The 18,505-nt window shown below is 45.3% G+C and overlaps 1 protein-coding gene across 1 annotated transcript in view; it reads right to left on the bottom strand.

Annotated features, from left to right (window-relative positions):
- The window catches only part of ZMAT3 (zinc finger matrin-type 3), a 46,073-nt gene that overhangs the window by 2,942 nt on the left and 24,626 nt on the right, over positions 1–18,505 (bottom strand). The gene's annotated exons all lie outside the window — the stretch shown is intronic.

Here is an 18,505-nt window from a genome sequence, read left to right as displayed (position 1 = left end):
TTCCCTACATCTATGGACTCTGGAAACCATGGGGTCCAAGCCTTGGGGCAGTCCACATGCATAGGACTGCCCTGGCACCATGGACCCAGGAAACCACTCCCAAATTTTCCAGGCTCCTGACTTCAGGACTGGGAGCCCAGAAGCCCAGAAGGCCCCAACTCAAGCAAAGGCTCAAAAAGTTGCCAATCTTCTGGCTTCAAAGTAGGGAGCTAGGAAGCCTTCCCATGATTGCAGAAATGGAAACTCAGAGACCTTCAATTCTCTTAGGGCTTCATGCTCCCTATTGTGGGGCTAGGAGCTGAACCCCAGCCAGGGGATGTTAGACTCCTAGCTCCTTGCTCCTGGCTCCATGTCAGGAAACTAGCCAGAGGCCCTGTAAGCCCTTGGATGTCCAACTCTGAAACAGCCTACATGAGGACTTACCACAGTACATGTGTCCTTCTGAGTGGGCTAGCAGGACCCCTACCTATGTCCATTAGCATTTTTTTTTTAAACCAAAATGTTTTCTCAAAATATTTGGGAATCAGCAAGTCAACATAGGTTTTTCATTTAAATATTCCTGACCAGCTGCAGACAAAGAGAAGGAAGGTTTTAGAGACACTACAGAGGTGGAAAAAAGGAACCCAAAACGTATGGGATGAGATCAAGGGCACATTCAAAATAATATCCATATTATAGGCCTGGATGTCAGGGAGGATAGCTATATTGTCCACACTGATGATGAGAGTGAAGCAGGGAAAGCTGGAAGGGTTTGGGAAGAGAGATATGGGAGTTCGGTTTTGGCTATGTTAGGATACTGGATAGCCATCCAGAATCACATGGGTAGGATCCAGGCCTAAAGGATCAACATAAGACAGGTGTGCTAAGCATATCAGGAAGGCATTAACACAGGATTTCTCATATATTTGTCTTAATTATTAACTCACTTGTTGTAGGCATAAGAGAAAAAAAAATCGTCTCTGAGGGAAGGTTCCTCCTGAGTAATGTGTTAATTTGGTTCATTTATTTTCATCCTGCAGGAAAGTAGGTTTCATTCTGGTCCCAAACTCTGCTTTCAGATGTGCTAGGTCAACAACGTCACTGTAATTGTATAAGTATGGAATAGTGTGTGTGTGTGTGTGTGTGTGTGTGTGTGTGTGTGTGTGTGTGTGCGTGTGTGTGTGTGCATGTATGTGTGTGTGTATAAAACAGCATAGTTTGGTTCTAAAAGCCCAGACTCCTTCACTTTCAGCTTGCTACATGGTATATAATGCAGCTTTTAAACAGGTATATTTTTGTAATCTGGTAGCACCTAGAGGCTGTCACCATGGTCCCAAACCCCAGTAGGTTGGACTTTGCGCAACTAACGAACAGAAATATAATCCCTGCCCACAGACTTTGCAATTCAAGTGTAAGAGGAGACCATAGGCAGAGCACAGAAAACTGAAGACAAACCCATTAATGTCATTAGCTCTGACTCTCTGTTGCCCTAGGCAATGCAGTAATCGCTCACACCAGGGCAGAACGAATGGCAAATATGTTTAAAATGCTAACCGTCAGCATCTGTGCCTATTTTTGAACTGGTATAAATGATCAAGTTGGCATAGCTAAGGGCACAAGGAATGTGCCCACTTAAAACATGCTCCAGAGCATTTGCAAAGCATGGTATCTGGTCTGTGGAAAACATGGAGTGGAGAGAATTCTCAAAATATTATTGGGAACTGAGTGCTGAATGCAACAAAATGCCTCTTTTTCTCCCCATAAAATTCAAGCTATAGGGTACCTTCTGAGTGTCTTAATTTCTCTTTTATTCACATATTTGGTTGATTGGCCAGCTGCCTCAACAACAGAGGAAAGCAATGGGAGGTTCAAGCTTCTGTATATCAAGATCCATCACGATGAAATAAGAGTTCAAACCCAGGCATAAAATAGGTTATCGTCTTTCAGTTGCAAAATCAATATTGCATGCCCAATCTCACTCTGTATAGAATAGTAAAAAGGTTTCCATCATTATCGTCATGGAGCATATTAATTCATTTTCAATATTTCCTAGAAACATTTTTAGCCTCATGCATATGAATCTATAAACATGGAGCAGATACCATGGAAAATCTCCAAGCCATCTAGCTGTCTGAATAAGATTTTCAGCCAGATCGCTGAGACTGACCCTTCAAGCTGTAATGCTAGTGGGCAAAATAGAGGGATGCCATTTTTATTAGATTGACATCTTGGTTGTTAACACATTATAAAGGAACCATCTCTCATGCTTGCTGGGTTTTCTCCCCCTGCTTCTTCCATCTGTCATTCTGAGAGACTTTGATTTCCCTTAGTATAAAGAGGTCCAGTCAATGGGTAGGGAACAGATGCAAGACCGAGTGGTTTTGATTGTATACATCAAACTGAGAGCAGGGTAAGAATTGGAGGCTGTCCATATGTGAAGACTATATTATGAAGTACTATGGAAGAATACTGGGGTCAAATGATGCTCTGTATCTACTACAGCTGTAGCTAGTAGGGGTGTGCAAAGCTTTGGTAGCTGATTCAATTCAGAGGAGATTTGGCCCCATTCAGGGACCGAATCTCCGAATCAAATCAGGAGACCAATTAAAAGCTCCAAATCGATTCAAAGCATCCAAATCAATTCAGAAAAGCTTCGGAAAAAGATTTGGCCGATTCAGAGATTCGGCCATAGACTAAACAGGCAGATGACAGTTGCCTCCAGCTGGTAAGTCTGTTGGGGTTGGGGGAGTGGGGAGAGAAGGGGCATGAGGAAGGGAGGAATTGGGGCTGGGGCTGGGACAAGTTTCCCAACCAACTCGGGGAGGGAAAACCTGAAGCCACCCGGCTGTGCCTGCCTCTCCCCGGCCAATCTGAATCACCGAATCTCTCCGAATCAGTGCCAAATCTTCCAAAACCGATTCAGTCGAATCAATTCAAGACAGTGATCCAAATCTCCAAATCAAATCACTGTCCTCCAAATTGGCTAAATCCAAATCTGAATCAAATACTTCCCTATTCACACAGGGCTAGTAGCTAGGCCTCTGGGGCTATAAACAGAAGAGCACATTTGTCCTGGGATAAACCATTTGATCCCAGGACAAAGTGCAATCATTTAAATATTTGTGTCCATTGTTCCGGGACATTTGCTTGGCCACTTCTTAGGGGTGCAAAGGGCCTCTTTCATAGACTACTGAAATCCAAGGGAGTCTTTCCATTGAGCCTGATCTAAAGCTCATTGAAATCAAAGGTACAAAAAACACATTCTTTTGCTTGCAGTGGACCAGAAGCTGGGTACAAGCAGATTCAGTGTTAATGGCAAGTCTCTCTTCCATATAAGACCTATCAGTCCTGAGACCTGGCTGCATTACAGAGCCTCTGCCACTAGAGCTGTGCCAGCAAAGCAATGTCAGCAGAGTCCTCTGATGGTGGCCAAGCCTGTGCCAAAAGAAGACATGGCCTACACCATGCCAGCTTAGCTACACCATCTTCCTGACCAACACAAGCTAAGCCAACAAAATTCCTTTTTGGTCAGTATTACTGTGTCCACACCAGGGGTTTTGCTGATACGGCCATGCTAGCAAAACCTGGTCATGCAAATTATGCCTTAAAGCACAGATCCAAGTCTGACAGTCCAGTGTGTTACAGACAATATTGATCAGGAAAGCAAGGGAGAGAGTCCCCATTTTGGCCCTGATTCTTGGCAAGGTATTGAACAGCTTCCATACCCCCTGATCTCCATGGGAGAGTTGGGTGTATGGCTCTTTGGAGGACAAGCTTTGTAACTGGCTTGTAAAGCCAGGGTCACCTTTTCACAGGCAGCTTCAAAGAAATTAGATGACAGCCCATCCGTACTAGGAGTTTCTCCACATCACAGGTTTTGAATTGCAGCTGAATAATTCTGGCATCTGTAATTAGTGTTTCCATTAAAGTCTCATTGCTCTTGTTTTAATTTAGGGAGCTCTACACTGTCAGGATTGTCATTAAGGGATGCCATACTTGGCTAGAGCTGCAAATAAAAGTTAAACACCAATTAAAAAACTGGGGGGCAACCCTCATTATTTTCTGCATCAGTACAGTTGTCCAGTTCTGCTTAGCTCTTCCACCATTGTTGTTTCACTGAAGGTCTCTAATTGAATCTGTCTGTAATGTAGAAAAAAGTATGCTCACTTCTAGTGTGTCCTTCCTTGGGAGCACCTTACAAGAATGTTCCTGCCCTTGGGTAGGACCACAGTGACAAAATGGCCCTAGCACAGTGGTTCCCAAACTGTGGTACGCATACCACCAGTGGCACGCGGATGACCTGTGAGTGGTACATGGAAGGCTGAAGGGAGGGGCAGGGTGTGCGCACACACAGACACCCAGCCCAGCCTGCTGCAGGGGCCAGGAATGCAACCCAGCCATGTGTGCAGCACTGCCCAACAGCACCCAGCAAGTAAGTGTGTTGGGGGGAAGGGTCATGGGGGGGGCAGAATGAGACCCCCCCATAGTGAGGGAGGGAGCAGGACAGAGGTGAATGGGGAAGGGGGGATGGTGAGAGCCCTGGGTGGCTCATCTAGGGGCATGGAGGGGGGGGCTCCTGCACCTGTATGCACTCTGGGGTAGGCATGGGGGGCATCTGCCCCACAGGATTGTGCATGACACAGGGGCAGACTGCCATTGCCTCGTGGCCTTGCGCAGTGCCATGTGCCTTCTGTGCGCTGGCTGCCCAGTGGCAGAAGACACGTGGCGCCACATACAGCTCCCAAGGCACAGAGCTCAGCAGCAGCGCCTCCGCCCTGCACATAAATCCAGGGTACAGGTGGCCCCCATGCCTACCCTGGAGTGCGCACAGCGGTGGGGCCAAGTGCCCCTGGAAAGGCCCAGGTCATCCCGGGAAGGGCTGTGGCGGGCTCACGAGGGTGCCCAGCAGCATGTGAGATGGGTCTACGCAACTCCATGAGGGATGCCACCTGGCAGAGGCAGGATGCCAGGCTGGTGGGGGCTTTCAGCTCTGGATTCGGCCTCCCTGCATGCCAGGCACAGATTGAGTGGGGCAGAGCTGCCTCGGCTGCAAGAGCCTGGCCATAAGAGGTCCAAGGAACTGCTCCAGAGAGCTCCCAGGAGCCATCCCTGCTCCTGGGGCCTGGCCACATGAGCTGGGCCACTGCAGCTGCCCCAGCCTGCCCAAGCCCCAGCCTTGACCACCCACAGCTCCCCTCAAGGGGCCAGGGCCAGGGCAGGTGCTGCACAGGGCTGCTGCGCTGTGAGCTACTGGCCAGCTCAGCTCTGAGCACCGCCTGCAGCGGCAACTCCCAGAGCCCAGGGAATCCCTTCTTGGGCTGCTCCCAGTGTGCACAGGCTGAGCAGGGAGCCCCCAAGCCCAGCGTCCCGAGCTCCTGCTCCCCACCCACCCCCCTCCTCTGGCTGCTGCCTTCCCAAGGGCCCAGCCGGGCCAGCCCGCCCGCAGCACCTCCGTCAGCTCTGCTTCTCCACGCACCTCTCTCCCTCTCTGTCTTCCCTCCCTTCTCTCTCTCTCTCTTCTCTCTCTCCCCCACCCCCATCACAACATGCTTAACTAAAAAGAATACACAAGAACAAAGGTAGTATATGAAGTTTTATTTCTTGTCACCAGATTTAAAATGTTTAGAAAACCTGGTATTTACTGTAAAAAAAAAAAAAAAGCAAGATTTATGATTATTAACTATATTAATATGCAGTGCGTCCTGCCATGTACCCTCCATCCCACTTTTGTTTTTCTGGTGTGCCCATGCTCTGGCACTTTACGGGGTACACATTGAGGTTTTTTCGGTAATCTGGCCAAAAATGTTGCCGACCTCTGGTTTACGCTGGGGTTTTTTTCAATTTTACAATTGTTTTATATGGCTACCATAACTGATAAAACAACGTTTTCTGATTACTAAATGATCTGATGTTATTTTAATACATAGTCTGTTACCTGTGTATATAAAACATTTGCCGGTGGTACTTAAGGCGATATCATTTTAAATTGGTGGCACTCAGTCTGTCAGAGTTTGGGAACCACTGCCCTAGAAAGTAGTTGAAGGGAATCAATGTAGCATTTTCCAAAAAAAGTAAGCCCCCATTCACACATATGTGTTATGCTGCTTCACATGTACTGGTACAATGAATGTACTGGTACAATACAGTCATAGTTTCATAGTTGGTAGGGTCGGAAGGGACCTGAGCAGATCATCAAGTCTGACCCCCTGCCATGGCAGGAAAGAGTACTGAGCTCAAACGACCCTGGCTAGGTGTTCATCTAGCCTCCTCGTCCCATCCCTCCTCCTCCGCCCCAACACACTCACACACACATCCCCCCACAAACCAAGAAACAACATAGCTTCTTCTCATATGGGAAGATGAGTTAGGTACATTGACATGTATCAGTAGCATTTTGGCTCCAACGTGGCTTTGGCCCAGCTCCACAGGGGTATTTAGGCTCGGTAAGGGTTCAGTGTCTACATACCTTTATGGATCTAACCCTTAGGGACTTTTGCAAATGTTGCCCTTTGTCTCTCTGGTGTATTTTAGAATCCTAGAAATTTGACACAGGCCCAAACACATACAGCAGAAATCCCGCTATCTTCTGGCAAAGAGGAGGCCTCCATGTGACACGTACTTTTAGACACATGCACTCTTGAAACTCCACCCTTGTTTAATTTGAGGTGCCAAGAAATCAGATTCCTTCAAAGGATTACAATGAAATGAATCAGATACTATGCCATTTAAGATAAAGATTAACTCTTGACTGGAATTGGGCACTTCTTCAGCATCCCAAATTACATAGAAGAAGAGGCATTGTGTATTCATTCATACTGACATTTCCTGGATGTTCTGGGTCAATAACATCCTGTTTTCACCTAGGGAGAAGACTAAAATGTAACTTTTTCCACCAGTCCACTGACTCACCAGATCAAATTCAGAGATTATGGATCTTAGAGTAGGATTTAATTTTGGCCAGAATGTGTGAGATTAGGTAATTCTGGAAGAATTTGGGGGAATGATTTTGGATTGGGAACGGGTGAGATATGCCAGTTTATGCCCCAGTGAGTCTGCACAAATCTTTATCTGTAGAAGACCTGGGTGATCTCTAGCTCATTCTGAAAATGTTCACACATCCTACACACTTTTCCCACCTGGGATTGATGGGCACCTGAGAAGGAAATGCCCCCCTTGCTGGTGTCGTAATGGTAGTGAAATACCAAAACACAACAATCCACTCCACACACAGCTCTTCCCCCTGGTGAGAAGGAACAAATGTCCTGGCAGGAAGGAGTCCTTCACTTAATACACTTCTGGAAGACACTCAGCATAGAAACAGACATTGCTAAATGAAGCAGCATCATGCCGGGCTGTATCATGGCACAGCTGATCCGCTTCAGTGGGCAAAATCCATGTTGCCTGTTGTCCCACAACATAAACAAGTGGGTCAACAGGCGATGTGTCCTCCCAGGACTTCGGAGGCCCCTTCCAGCACACCATGATAATTTCCCATAGGATCAGGCCCTCAAGCCTGCCTGGCTTTTCCCACTTACTGAGAAGAGCCCCCAGGATCTCCAGGATGCATCTCAGTAAGGTGAAGAAACCCAACTTTCCTTGCTCACCAATATGCATCCTGGAGATTCAAGGGCTGCATCTCAGTAAGTGGGGAAACCCCACATTTTTCCACTTAACAAGACATGTCTCAGAGATCCTGGGGTCATGTCTTAAAACTTAAGGAAACCCCAACTTTCCCCACTTCCAAAGATGCACCCCAGAAATTGCTAGGGACATGCTTCTGGAAGCAAGGAAAGCCACACAGGCTTTCCCTGCCCTCCCAGCCCTGCGCAGGAACTCCCAGTTTGTGCAGGACTGGGGCCTTCCATCCAGGGAGCACCTGCCTGGCATGGCAGGAGTGCGTGGGTAGCTCTGGCCTGTCCCCAGTCTCCTGCTATAAAGCAAATAGATGTCTGCTGCAATAAAGCAGCACAATTAATTTTGTTACAGGAGCACTGTGGTGCAACTAAAGGTATGGATGTCTGTTGGCTGTTGCTTTGCATCGCCATAAGAAATGTTATGGTGGCACAAAGGTGACAGAAGGAAACTACTGTAATTGCCCTCGGATCTGAGGCTAGAAACAGATGAGCGGGTGCATCTACAAGAGAAGCTAAATGCGCAGCAGACTAGTTCTACTATGCGTTAGTGCATCATGGCAAAAGCTATGCTGATGCGCAGTAGAATTAATCTACTGCACTTTAGCATCACTAAAAAGGCATGTGCCAGTGCTACTGCGCAGTAGCACTGATTGCTGCATGTTGAGTTAGTACCTATTATTACAGGGCATTTTTGCACATGCCCTGTGAGTGTGTGTTGGGGGCTGCACTCTGAGAGCCACTGTAATTAAAGTGCCTGGAACATCTCATGTATCAGCATCCCTGCACTTCAAAATGGTGACGGGGCACTATATTTAAAGCTCGTTGAATGAGCTTTAGATAAAGCACCCCCACCACCATTTTGAAATGCAGAGATGCTAATACACGCAACGCAGAGGCTGGCTGCACCACGATAATTATAGTGCTCCAACCAACTTGATTAATCGAGTCTGTTCTGACATGCTTTATTACAGTGTGTCAGAGCAGCCTCCGGGCTCTTGTACAAGCACCCACGGGTACTAAACTTAATGTGCAATAACTACAGTGCATTAATGCACATGCAGAGGTGCCCTATAAGAACATAAAAGCTACAGAACAGAATAGAGGCCCACTGGCAGGGGAATATATGGAACAACCTGCTGCTGTCCACATTGTGGCTATCCTGTGACTAAAGAATGGGTCTCAATTTACTGTTCTGTTAATTCACCAGCTGTTATCACCCCTAGATAAAGTTTTTGGTTCAATATTTTATTAATTTTAAATGTCCTTTCAGCTCAATCAAACCTATTCACAAATCCATGTTGAAACCATTGCATCATTTTTGCCAGAAAATACTTAGAAACATTGAAGAGGTCAAAATGTTCCATAGTTACACTCTAACAAAATGACTTAAATTTTCACTTCCATGTGCCATTTCATTGAGGGATTGACCTAAATTCAATTTTTAGAAAATTAAAAAGTAAAAATATTCAAAACCCAAAGCATCCCAAGTTGTTTGGGGTTGACTAACATGGTTTTTTTCAATCTACAATTAATTATTTTCTGTGTTACCAAAGAAAACTAATCGTTTTCATTGCAGGTAGACCTAAAGCAATTATGTTTTATTTTTCGGTTTGGATAAAAAACCAAAAAATCAGTGATTAATCCTGTATGGTATTGAGTGCCCTTCACTGAAGCTCAACAGCTCAGGGGAACAGGCCCCAACTTTCCTTGATTATTTTAATGACATTGCAGTAAAATTGCAAGAAATCTAATTTCGCCAGCTGAAGCTCAGGGATTCTGTGGTGGGGTCTAACCTATTTTCTATACTAATTACACTAATACTGGTTCTGGATACTGTGTTATTTTTATTCATTCATAAAAAGTCCTTCCATCTGAATCTGGGCTGCTAAAGTTTCATTCTCAAAAATACAGAGTCGGTACAGTTTTCTTCTTAAAAAACAACTGCCCTCTTCTGTTGCTATTAGGATACTGCTAGTTAATGGTATAGAAACTGGAATAAAATTCCATTTCTTTACCTACCCTGCAATAGTAATACTAAACTGAGGGCAGTATAACACTATCGCCACTTTAATCCCACTGAAAAAATGAGGTAGGAACCTAAATACAGATTTAGAAAACATTTTAACCATTCCTAAGTGTGCATCTATATAGCAATCAGGGATGTGAATGCAGTAGATGTAGGCATACCTGAGAAAGAGCATTAATTAAGTAGCATAGTGGATCCCCAAGTGCATGCCCAAGGTTTCTGGTGGGTTTATACAGACCATATTGAAGCCTGTGCTGCCACAGCTGAACTGGGCTATGGAAGTTAAAAGTCATTGAATATATCTATACCTGCAACCACACTTCCAATTGCAGTCTCAGAAATACTGTTCCTCTGAGGGACACAACAGGGAAACTATTTGAAGCGGGCCTTAAAGCACAAAGATGATGTAGCTAGAGGCTAAGCCCTTCCATGATTTGCTTTTTTTAAGGAAACAGTTTATTTCCATCCAACAAGTCCATACAGACATGTCTGCCCATCAGTCCCCTCCCCTACCTCTCCCCTTTTCTTCCCAGGGCACTGAAGGAGCTTGCTGCACCTCTGAGCAGTATTTAAGTGGTGCAAACTCTTTAGGATGGGGACCTGCTCTATTTTAAAAGTGTGCTATACTTTTGGGCACAATTAACTAATAATAGGTTCATGCACTTACGCAGGGGAGCCTACTGAGACAAGTCTACCAGAGCTTAGATTTTAAAGGCAATCTAATGGAGTCCAAGAGGGTCTCAAGAACCTGACAATGTTGCCTCTGGGATGCATTGGTTATTTTCTCTTTTAAGTTGTCCTGGCCTGTCATTTGGATGCAGCTCTTTTTGGGTCCCACTGCTTGGGGAAGGTAAGCTTTCTATTCTGAAGCTCTGTGCTTTGGACTCTGTGGTAGGATTGTGATTTTTTCTGTGCTGCCAATTATAAATGTTGACTAGCACTTGATGTGAGCCAGGCACTCTTATGAACCATTTCTGAGAGCTTGGTTGCTCATCCATTTACCATTCAAATTAAGTGGGCAGCCTGACAGTTCCCCCTACTATGGCTTTGCTTTTTTTTCAAAACAAGTGATTTAAGAATGCTCTTCCCTAAATCGGGCTAATGCCTTTCAATTTGGCTGAAAGCAGAACACAAAGCAAAGCTGGCCTCAATATTGCATTCAGAACTTCAGGTTCATAGTGTGCCTACTAATTGTCAAAGCTATTACTGTGTCATAAAAACTTTGCCATATAGAATTAGCATGTGTGCTCTGTGTCAGATTAAAATGATTGCCACAAGAACTCTTTCAGGGCCTTTAATTTTCTAACATATCCCTATTATGTATATGTGTAACTATGGCCTGATCCTGCACTGACCTCCACTTCAGAATCTGTTTTCTATATGGTGTGCTATGAAAGGGTTTCATGGTTGTTCAGCTTAAGTGGCTCTTTATCAGTAGACCTATTGACAAGGGGTGCTATTACTCCATCTTCTAGCCATGGACATGCAGACTGGGCTCCTTAGAAATCAGGGAAATCCACTGATTGCTTCGTTCCTGCAAGCTGTATTCCTCCCACCGAGTTCAAAACAGATTACTAAAGAGTCCTAAGCCTCAGCTACAAGACTGCATTCCTTGTGCTCCCAAAACTCATCCTGAAATGGATGGTCTTTGGGCTGTGTTAGCAATTTAACTGGGCCCATTGTGTTTACAGAACTCCTTCTAATAAAGTTGATTTCAGCGATGGCAGTCCCTCGGAGTCGAGGATGATGTCCATCAGGCTTGATGGGTCCTCAGGTGACTGAGGAGCCCGATTCTGGATACACACGTTCTTCGGCAATGGGGACATGTTATTGCGCAGGGGAGTGGGACTTGCAACCCTGGGTTGGTCTTGTTCTCCGTCCTCTGCCACAGCCGTTCCACCCCAGTATCAAATCGTTGGGCCTCAAGGTGATGCATGCCTTGGTGGACCAGGTGGTACCACACCGAACAGTCAGCAGCTTGCTCTGCCCAGCCATTGGTGTTGATGCCTCCATGCTTGAGGGTGACCTTGAGTGTGTCTTTGTACTGTTTGCTTTGGCCGCCCTTTAAGCATTGGCCAACGGAGAGCTGGGAAAAGAGAATCTGGTGAGGGAGGCAGCTTTTGGACATCCGGACAGAGTGTCCCCAAGTGGATGAATTTGATTTCTCAAGAGGAAGGTTCTGATGCCGGTGGATGCAGCTTCATGGAGGACGCTCGCACTGGTCCAGCGGTCCTCCCATTTGATCCCCAGGATTTGAAGAAAGTACCGCTGGTGAAAGCCCTTGAGGGTCTTTATGTGACATCGGTAGATGGTCCAAGTTTCACAGCAGTAGAGGAGGGTGGTCAGCACAACAGCCTTGTAAACCAGGACCTTTGTTGACTTCTGAAGGTCTCAATTTTTGAAGACACGTTGTTGCAGCTTGCAGAAGGCAGCACTGGCACAGTTGACCCAGTGCTGGACTTCTTCATTGAGGGTAACCTGTTGAGAGTGGTGGCTGCCGAGATACGGAAAGTGCTCCATGTCCTCCAGAGCCTCCCTGTCTACCTAGATAGTGCAAGGGATGTTCAGCCGGCCTAGGAATGGGTGGTGGAGAACCTTAATCTTCTCAACATTCAAGGACAGGCCAAGCCTTTTATACAAAGCATTGAAGAGATCTAAGGTCGCTTGCACATCCTATGTAGAGTGAGCCATCATGCAGCAATCATCTGCAAACTAAAGGTCGTGGATGTCCTTGGTGGTGAGTTTCATTTTTGCCCAGAAGTGCCCAAGATTGAAAAGCTTCCCATCCAGTCGATACTGGATACTGATGCCAGACGGTAGATCATCTCGGATGAGGTGGATGATGGCAGTCAGGTAGATTGTAAACAGGGTGGGGGCAATCACACAACTTTGTTTGACCCCAGTCCAGATGCAGAAGGCATTGGTGTCAGATCTTCCACTCAGGACAGTGGCGGTCATATCATCTGTAAGTGCTTAGACATACATTCACTCAAGCAGTGGTAGTTTCTGCCTGTGCAGGCCCTGCTAGAGAGATCCCAAGTCCTCTCCCCTGGACTCTGGACATTTTTAGCCTTTCTTCCACCAGGTTGCCCACTCTGGCAGCTTAGCTAAAGGACAGCAGTGCTGGCCATTTAAAAAGTGGGACTGTAGTGACTGATTCAGGCAGGGTGGAATCCACATAGACCATGACTGAGAATAAAGCTACTCTCTTCCAACAGAACACCTTCCATACAATTGGGTTCCCTCTGCTTTCCCCTTCCCCCAGCATGTATCATTTTTATAATAGCAATTTTCACTAGCAGGCCTGAACCTACCCATTGCATCAAAGAGACTGTTAAAAAACTTGAATACAAAAAGGCCACATGGTGACTAATAACAAAAATGGAAGGTGGGCAGAAAATTACAACTGACTTTTTGAGTATAGTGTCAAACTTGTACCTAGGGTTTTAGCCACAGAGTCATAATATTCCTCTAAGACTGCACATTTTGTCATTCATTTATTCTCTTTGTCTCCAAATTGCTAAAAATGAGGGTGAACTACATACTTTAAGTAAGTATTCTTTTTTCCCCCGACTTTGGTCATTTTTCCTCTTCGTATTTTTAAATAATATTCATTATAACTGATTTTTTTTTTATCTAATAACCACTTAGGTCTCTCCTAAGTAAACAGACTTTAAACAGCAATTTTCAGACTTTTTGAGCTGAGCCCCCCTTTGACTTACAATTTTGTTTGTGCCCCCCTCACCCCAGAGGAGCACTGCAGCCAGACACAGGGCACCCCTCATCCTACCAGCTCTGCTCAGCTCAGCGGGGCAGGCTCCAATCCACTGTGGCTCCAGCACCATCTGCCTTGGCCCTGGTGTGGCTCAAGGCTGTGTGCCTACCGTGCCAGGCTCCCGGAGGTACAGCCTGCCTGGGGCTCCCTGCCCCCGCATCTCCCCAGAGGGCTGCAGCGGAGCCAGCTCCTTGCAAACTTCTTGCCTGCGCCCCTCTGCACAGCGCCCCCCGCAACGTTTCTTCACAACCCCCTGGGGGCATGCTCCAGAGTTTGAAAACTGCTGCTTTAAAACAATCAACTAGGAAGTTGGACAAATGTCATAAAAAACTATCTTATTCATTGTCAATCAGTGTTACAATTCCTGATCCTAATGTAAACCTAAAATAAATCCTTAAATGAGAGTAAAGTGAGCTCTTCAGAGGAATAGTCACAGGTGTTAGTTAAAGGAGAGTGTCCATTGAATAGGCCATTTTTCTGGCCATTGGATGCCAAGGTGACAGGCACTAGGTTGATAAAGAGAAAGCACAAAGGGCCATATTCAAATCTGGTATAGCCAAGTACAACCTCAAAGAAACAAATGGATATGCACCCCTTTACACCAGGTCTGAACTGGGAAAGCCACAGTCACATAGCTGGTCCTGCAAGGTTTTGAGTATTATTCACTGCTATGGGATCTGAAGATGCTTGACATCTTTCCCCAACAAAATCCATTTGTCTTTTAACACTCAAGAATGTCATACTTTGGCCATTACCTAGTTGTAGCCCATGGGAAACTGGTAATAATCACTTAGATGGTTTTTATTAAACAGCAACTTGCAAATGGCCTTTTACCATAACTCTTACCAACTTCCTACTTTTGCAATATCTCAATCAACTCTAAAAGGCTACATTCATTTAGTACGGTCAATTTTAACTCCAAGATTTAAAAAAATATCCCCACCTCATTAGTATTTAATAACCTCCCACAAATGCCAGGCATTAATGCTTAATTTTCCACAGTTCCGAAAACACAGAAATTTTCCCATGTGAGTTCCTAGTGACCCCTAGACCAGTGTTTCTGCAGGAGGGTACCAGGGCACCCTGGGGTGCTGCCAGATACTTCGAAGGGTGCTACAAGGTGTTATGAGATAAGTGAGGTGTGAGGAGATAAAATAAGCTGATAAGCCAGGCTCAGGCTTGTCCCAGCCTGGAAAACCTGCTGTCCAGTCCCTGTGTAAGAGTGTAAGCACTGTAATATATATATTGAGCAGCACTCAGTTTCAAAAACCAATTCCCAAAAGTCATGGTTGGGTACCTTGAGTCCCCTGAGGGGTGCCTCAAGTCCAGAAATGTTGCAAACTGCTGTCATAGACTTTATCTTTTAAAATCTAGAGGCAAGACACAGGGTGATGTAAAATTATGAATGCTGTTGGTCTGATTCAGTTAGGTGAATGTGTGTCTGGTTTTTTTAGATAAACGCATTATTCCTCTATCAACTGATTCTGCAGACACTGTGATGACAGTATATTCAGTTTATTTTGCTACCGTATTAGTTTTTCTAAAACAAACCAACCTCTAAATCCTTCTCTTGTCAACCTAGCTTTTGTTCTTCCATTCAAAATATCCCTGTGTGAAAAAGGAGCTCCTGATGAAAAGCAACATTTGATTTAGCATGTTTAGCTCCTTGGTAGGCACAGCAAATACCTGCCAATAGAGACCCATATGATATACTGGGAATAACGTCTGTTTCTCCGTTTTTACTGATGTAATTAGGCTGACTTTAGGTGGATCTGCTCCTGTTTTATATCAGTATGATAAGTGAATTAGGCACAAAACAGTTACGCAACTTAAACGAGGTATAATTCTAGCATGGATTAGGCCCCCTGAATAATACATTATGTGGTTATAATAATTTTTAACTCTTACAAATCAGTCAAGTGTTATTTAAATCTAATAGCGTAGAACAAAGAATAACAGAGGTAGGGACAATATATATTTGTACATAAAGTGGATATAAACTACAGAAGAACCTCCAGAGTCTGCATCTTGCTAACCTGCATGCTCCGTAAAATTGGCAGCCCCTCTTCACTTCTCAGCAGCGATTTAACAGCAGAGATGGCATCGTGGTTAGGTCTTGGCCTATCCATGCCACAGTCGATTTACCAACATATTATAAAGTAATATAAATCATAGAAATCAGAGGATTGTTGAAATCAATTATATTGTTGAAGGAACAGAGGTGCAGGATGGTCCAGGAATTAGAGCACTAAACTGGCATTTCGGAGACCTGCTACAGACTTCTTGTGATCTTGGACAACTAAAGACACTCTTAGGAGTGTCATCAAGAAGGACCCCTTTCCCACCAGTTCTACTCCATATGTGTCAAACCCTGAAATAAGGTGATAAAGCTATGCTGAGCACTCCCCCAACTCTGCTCTCAAGCATGCTGGGAGGTGCAGTGACGTACGCCCCAAAGGTGCCTTCACTGCTTCTCTCCTAGATTAGACAATGCAGAGCTTCCCCAGTAGCCAGGTGAGGTGCCCTTCTCAGAAGCCCAGCACAAGTTGTGTAGGCACCCCGAGTCTCTGTGCTGCACTTCTGCATCTATAACGTGTTGTGGGGAGAAATGCCCAGGCATCACGAGAGGGGGGCCATATTAAGTGTCAAAGGCATAAAAATTAGCCTACATCTTTGATCCGTTTCTCTTTCACCAACTCAATATTTTACAAAACTCTGTGACTTTGCACTGAGTTGCCTAGGTAGGCATGCAAGTGAAGAAGACTAAACCAAATTGCCCTGGAATTTGGATAAAAATGCAATTACTGGCATGCAAGGGCTAGAGGAAAGCCTTATGATTCATCTGACTGCAGTGACTGTTAATCGCAGGTAATGAGGACTCGCTGCTCTTTGAAGAGTTTTGTCCTAACTGGTGCTTTGAATTAAAGGAAAAACTTCCTGCCTGAATTGAAGTCACTGAGGAATTTGTGCTTGGATGATAACGTTATCTTGGAGCCAAGATGCTTCAGAATTTTATTTTCTATCAAGATTATACACAAATCCAGTTGTACTACGTCATTAGCACTAACGAAAAGGAGTTACTTAGCCTGGTCGGGGGCAGTACCGCCACTGTTTCACTGCCCGCTCTAGATGGACAGCTGGATGCAAAGAAGCCCAAGAGGCATTCAGCAGTTGACTGCATATGACACAGGTCGACTTCACAGCAGCCTCTCCAGCAGGAGCAGTGTTGGGGGGTCTTTGTCAGGTCAAAGGCAAGTCCAGTGAGTCCATGATAATCCACTGGCTACAAAGGAGAGGTGCACAGCAGGCTGTGTGCCCTAAATGTATGCTCCATATCTTACCCCAAGAATACGGACAAAAGGAATCTATCCCAGGCAACCTCCATGTTGATTGCCGTGAAGCCCATTCACCCAAGTTTTGTGCATTGGAATGAACTCCAGAAAGCCCTCTTTAGATCAGCAAAATCCTCCAGAAAAGTGGGGGCTGCATTATAATTCAGTCTCTAGACAAACTTTGGAATGAGCGTCAGTGTATGGTTTAGCAAGCAGCAACGGAGCAGGGTGGTTTTGCAGAGTTCTCACCAGAAATGACCCTGAACCAAGAGCCAAGATTCGGGTGCCATGAATTTTCACTACACTCAGGAAACTGCTGCCCTGTCACAGAAGAAATCTTAGAGCACACAGATTAGCCTAATATATACATATATACCACATGAGATTGCACAGAGGAATGGTATGCGTGCAGTTACAGCTGTGATCATTCATGTTGACAATGACCAGGCTTACTTGCATTTAGTTCAGCGACAAAATTCCTATTGACTTCAGTGGAAGCATGATTGGCCAATCACAGGCAGTAGTTTTTTGGTGAGACTACATGAATAATGCATTTTCAGATAATAGATAAACACAGGATCATAATGCTGAAATGAAACCACACAAGCCCACATCTGTTGTCTTTGTTATTAACCCTTCTTTGTAATTCCCACCTTGTTTGGTAAAATGCATGAAAAGTGAATTCTGAGCATTTAGCCAGGGTTGGAAAATGTCCAACAGGTGTAGCCCAGTCAATGGTGAGAGCTGCCCACCGCAATGCCTTCCTGAGCCCAGGGGTTGTCTCATTAATTCTCCATACTGAGTCACTCACCTCTGAGAATAAGAGCTAGGGAGGTAGTTGTGAGTATGGTGCCTTCAAACTGAGAGCAGAGGCCTGCAACTTATTGTATTTCTCCCAACACCTTGTTACACTTTTCAAGGGCCTGATTGAGGCTGCCATGGAAGGACCTTGCACTTTAAGCAGGAAATCTTTCCTATTTAGGAAATAGTGTAAGCATGAACTTAACTTTATACTCTTGGTTTAGGAAACTCAGATATACATATAAAGTGGTGCTTATGAGGCTAGAATCCGTCTTTCCGAAGGTCTATACCATGGTAAAAAAAGACATGTATAAATCAGGACTAGCATATCCCAGCATTTTAATAACCATTTCAAAGGCTTAATCGCCATGCAATATTCCACTCCACCTTTGTTCAGCTGGGAGATGAGAATAAGCATGCAATGTCCAATCTCAGGGAAGGCACGTTGGGATGTAAAGGTTTTCCCAATAATTTTGGCTCCCATCTGTTGACACTGGATTTTAGGAACCCAGCCCCTATACCTTTGCTCTGCGTGGGCACAAACCTCAGACCAACCAGAACACCTGCCGGTTGATAATAGGTAAATTTATTGATACAGAGTAAGAACAAAAAAGCAACAATACAAACACCCAAGCAATTCTATATCTACCAATTCTAGGGCTGTCATCAAAGTACATCTGGTCAGGATGTAGGCTCCACTCTGAGGCTCTCTCTTAGGTGTCAGCAATCTGGATTTGGGATGCTGAGGCCCACAGCCCCACTCTAGTGGGGTGCATGAGACAGGCTGCTGGTATGCCCTCGGTCTGTGGTGGCCTCGGGGACTCTTCCCAGGGGACAGGGAGGGATGGGACAGAGGGAGGAACTAGGAGGAAGAGAAGGAAGGACGGGTGGGACCGTTTGTTAATCTCAAGTCTGCTTTGGTATTCTCCATCCCCACTGATGACCCCCGATGGCTCTT

The sequence above is a fragment of the Alligator sinensis genome, unplaced genomic scaffold (genome assembly GCF_000455745.1).
Source record: "Alligator sinensis unplaced genomic scaffold, ASM45574v1 scaffold301_2, whole genome shotgun sequence".
In the NCBI taxonomy this organism is placed as follows: Eukaryota; Metazoa; Chordata; order Crocodylia; family Alligatoridae; genus Alligator; species Alligator sinensis.
Note: the sequence above shows the minus strand (reverse complement) of the source record. Positions and strands in the feature narration are given on the sequence as shown.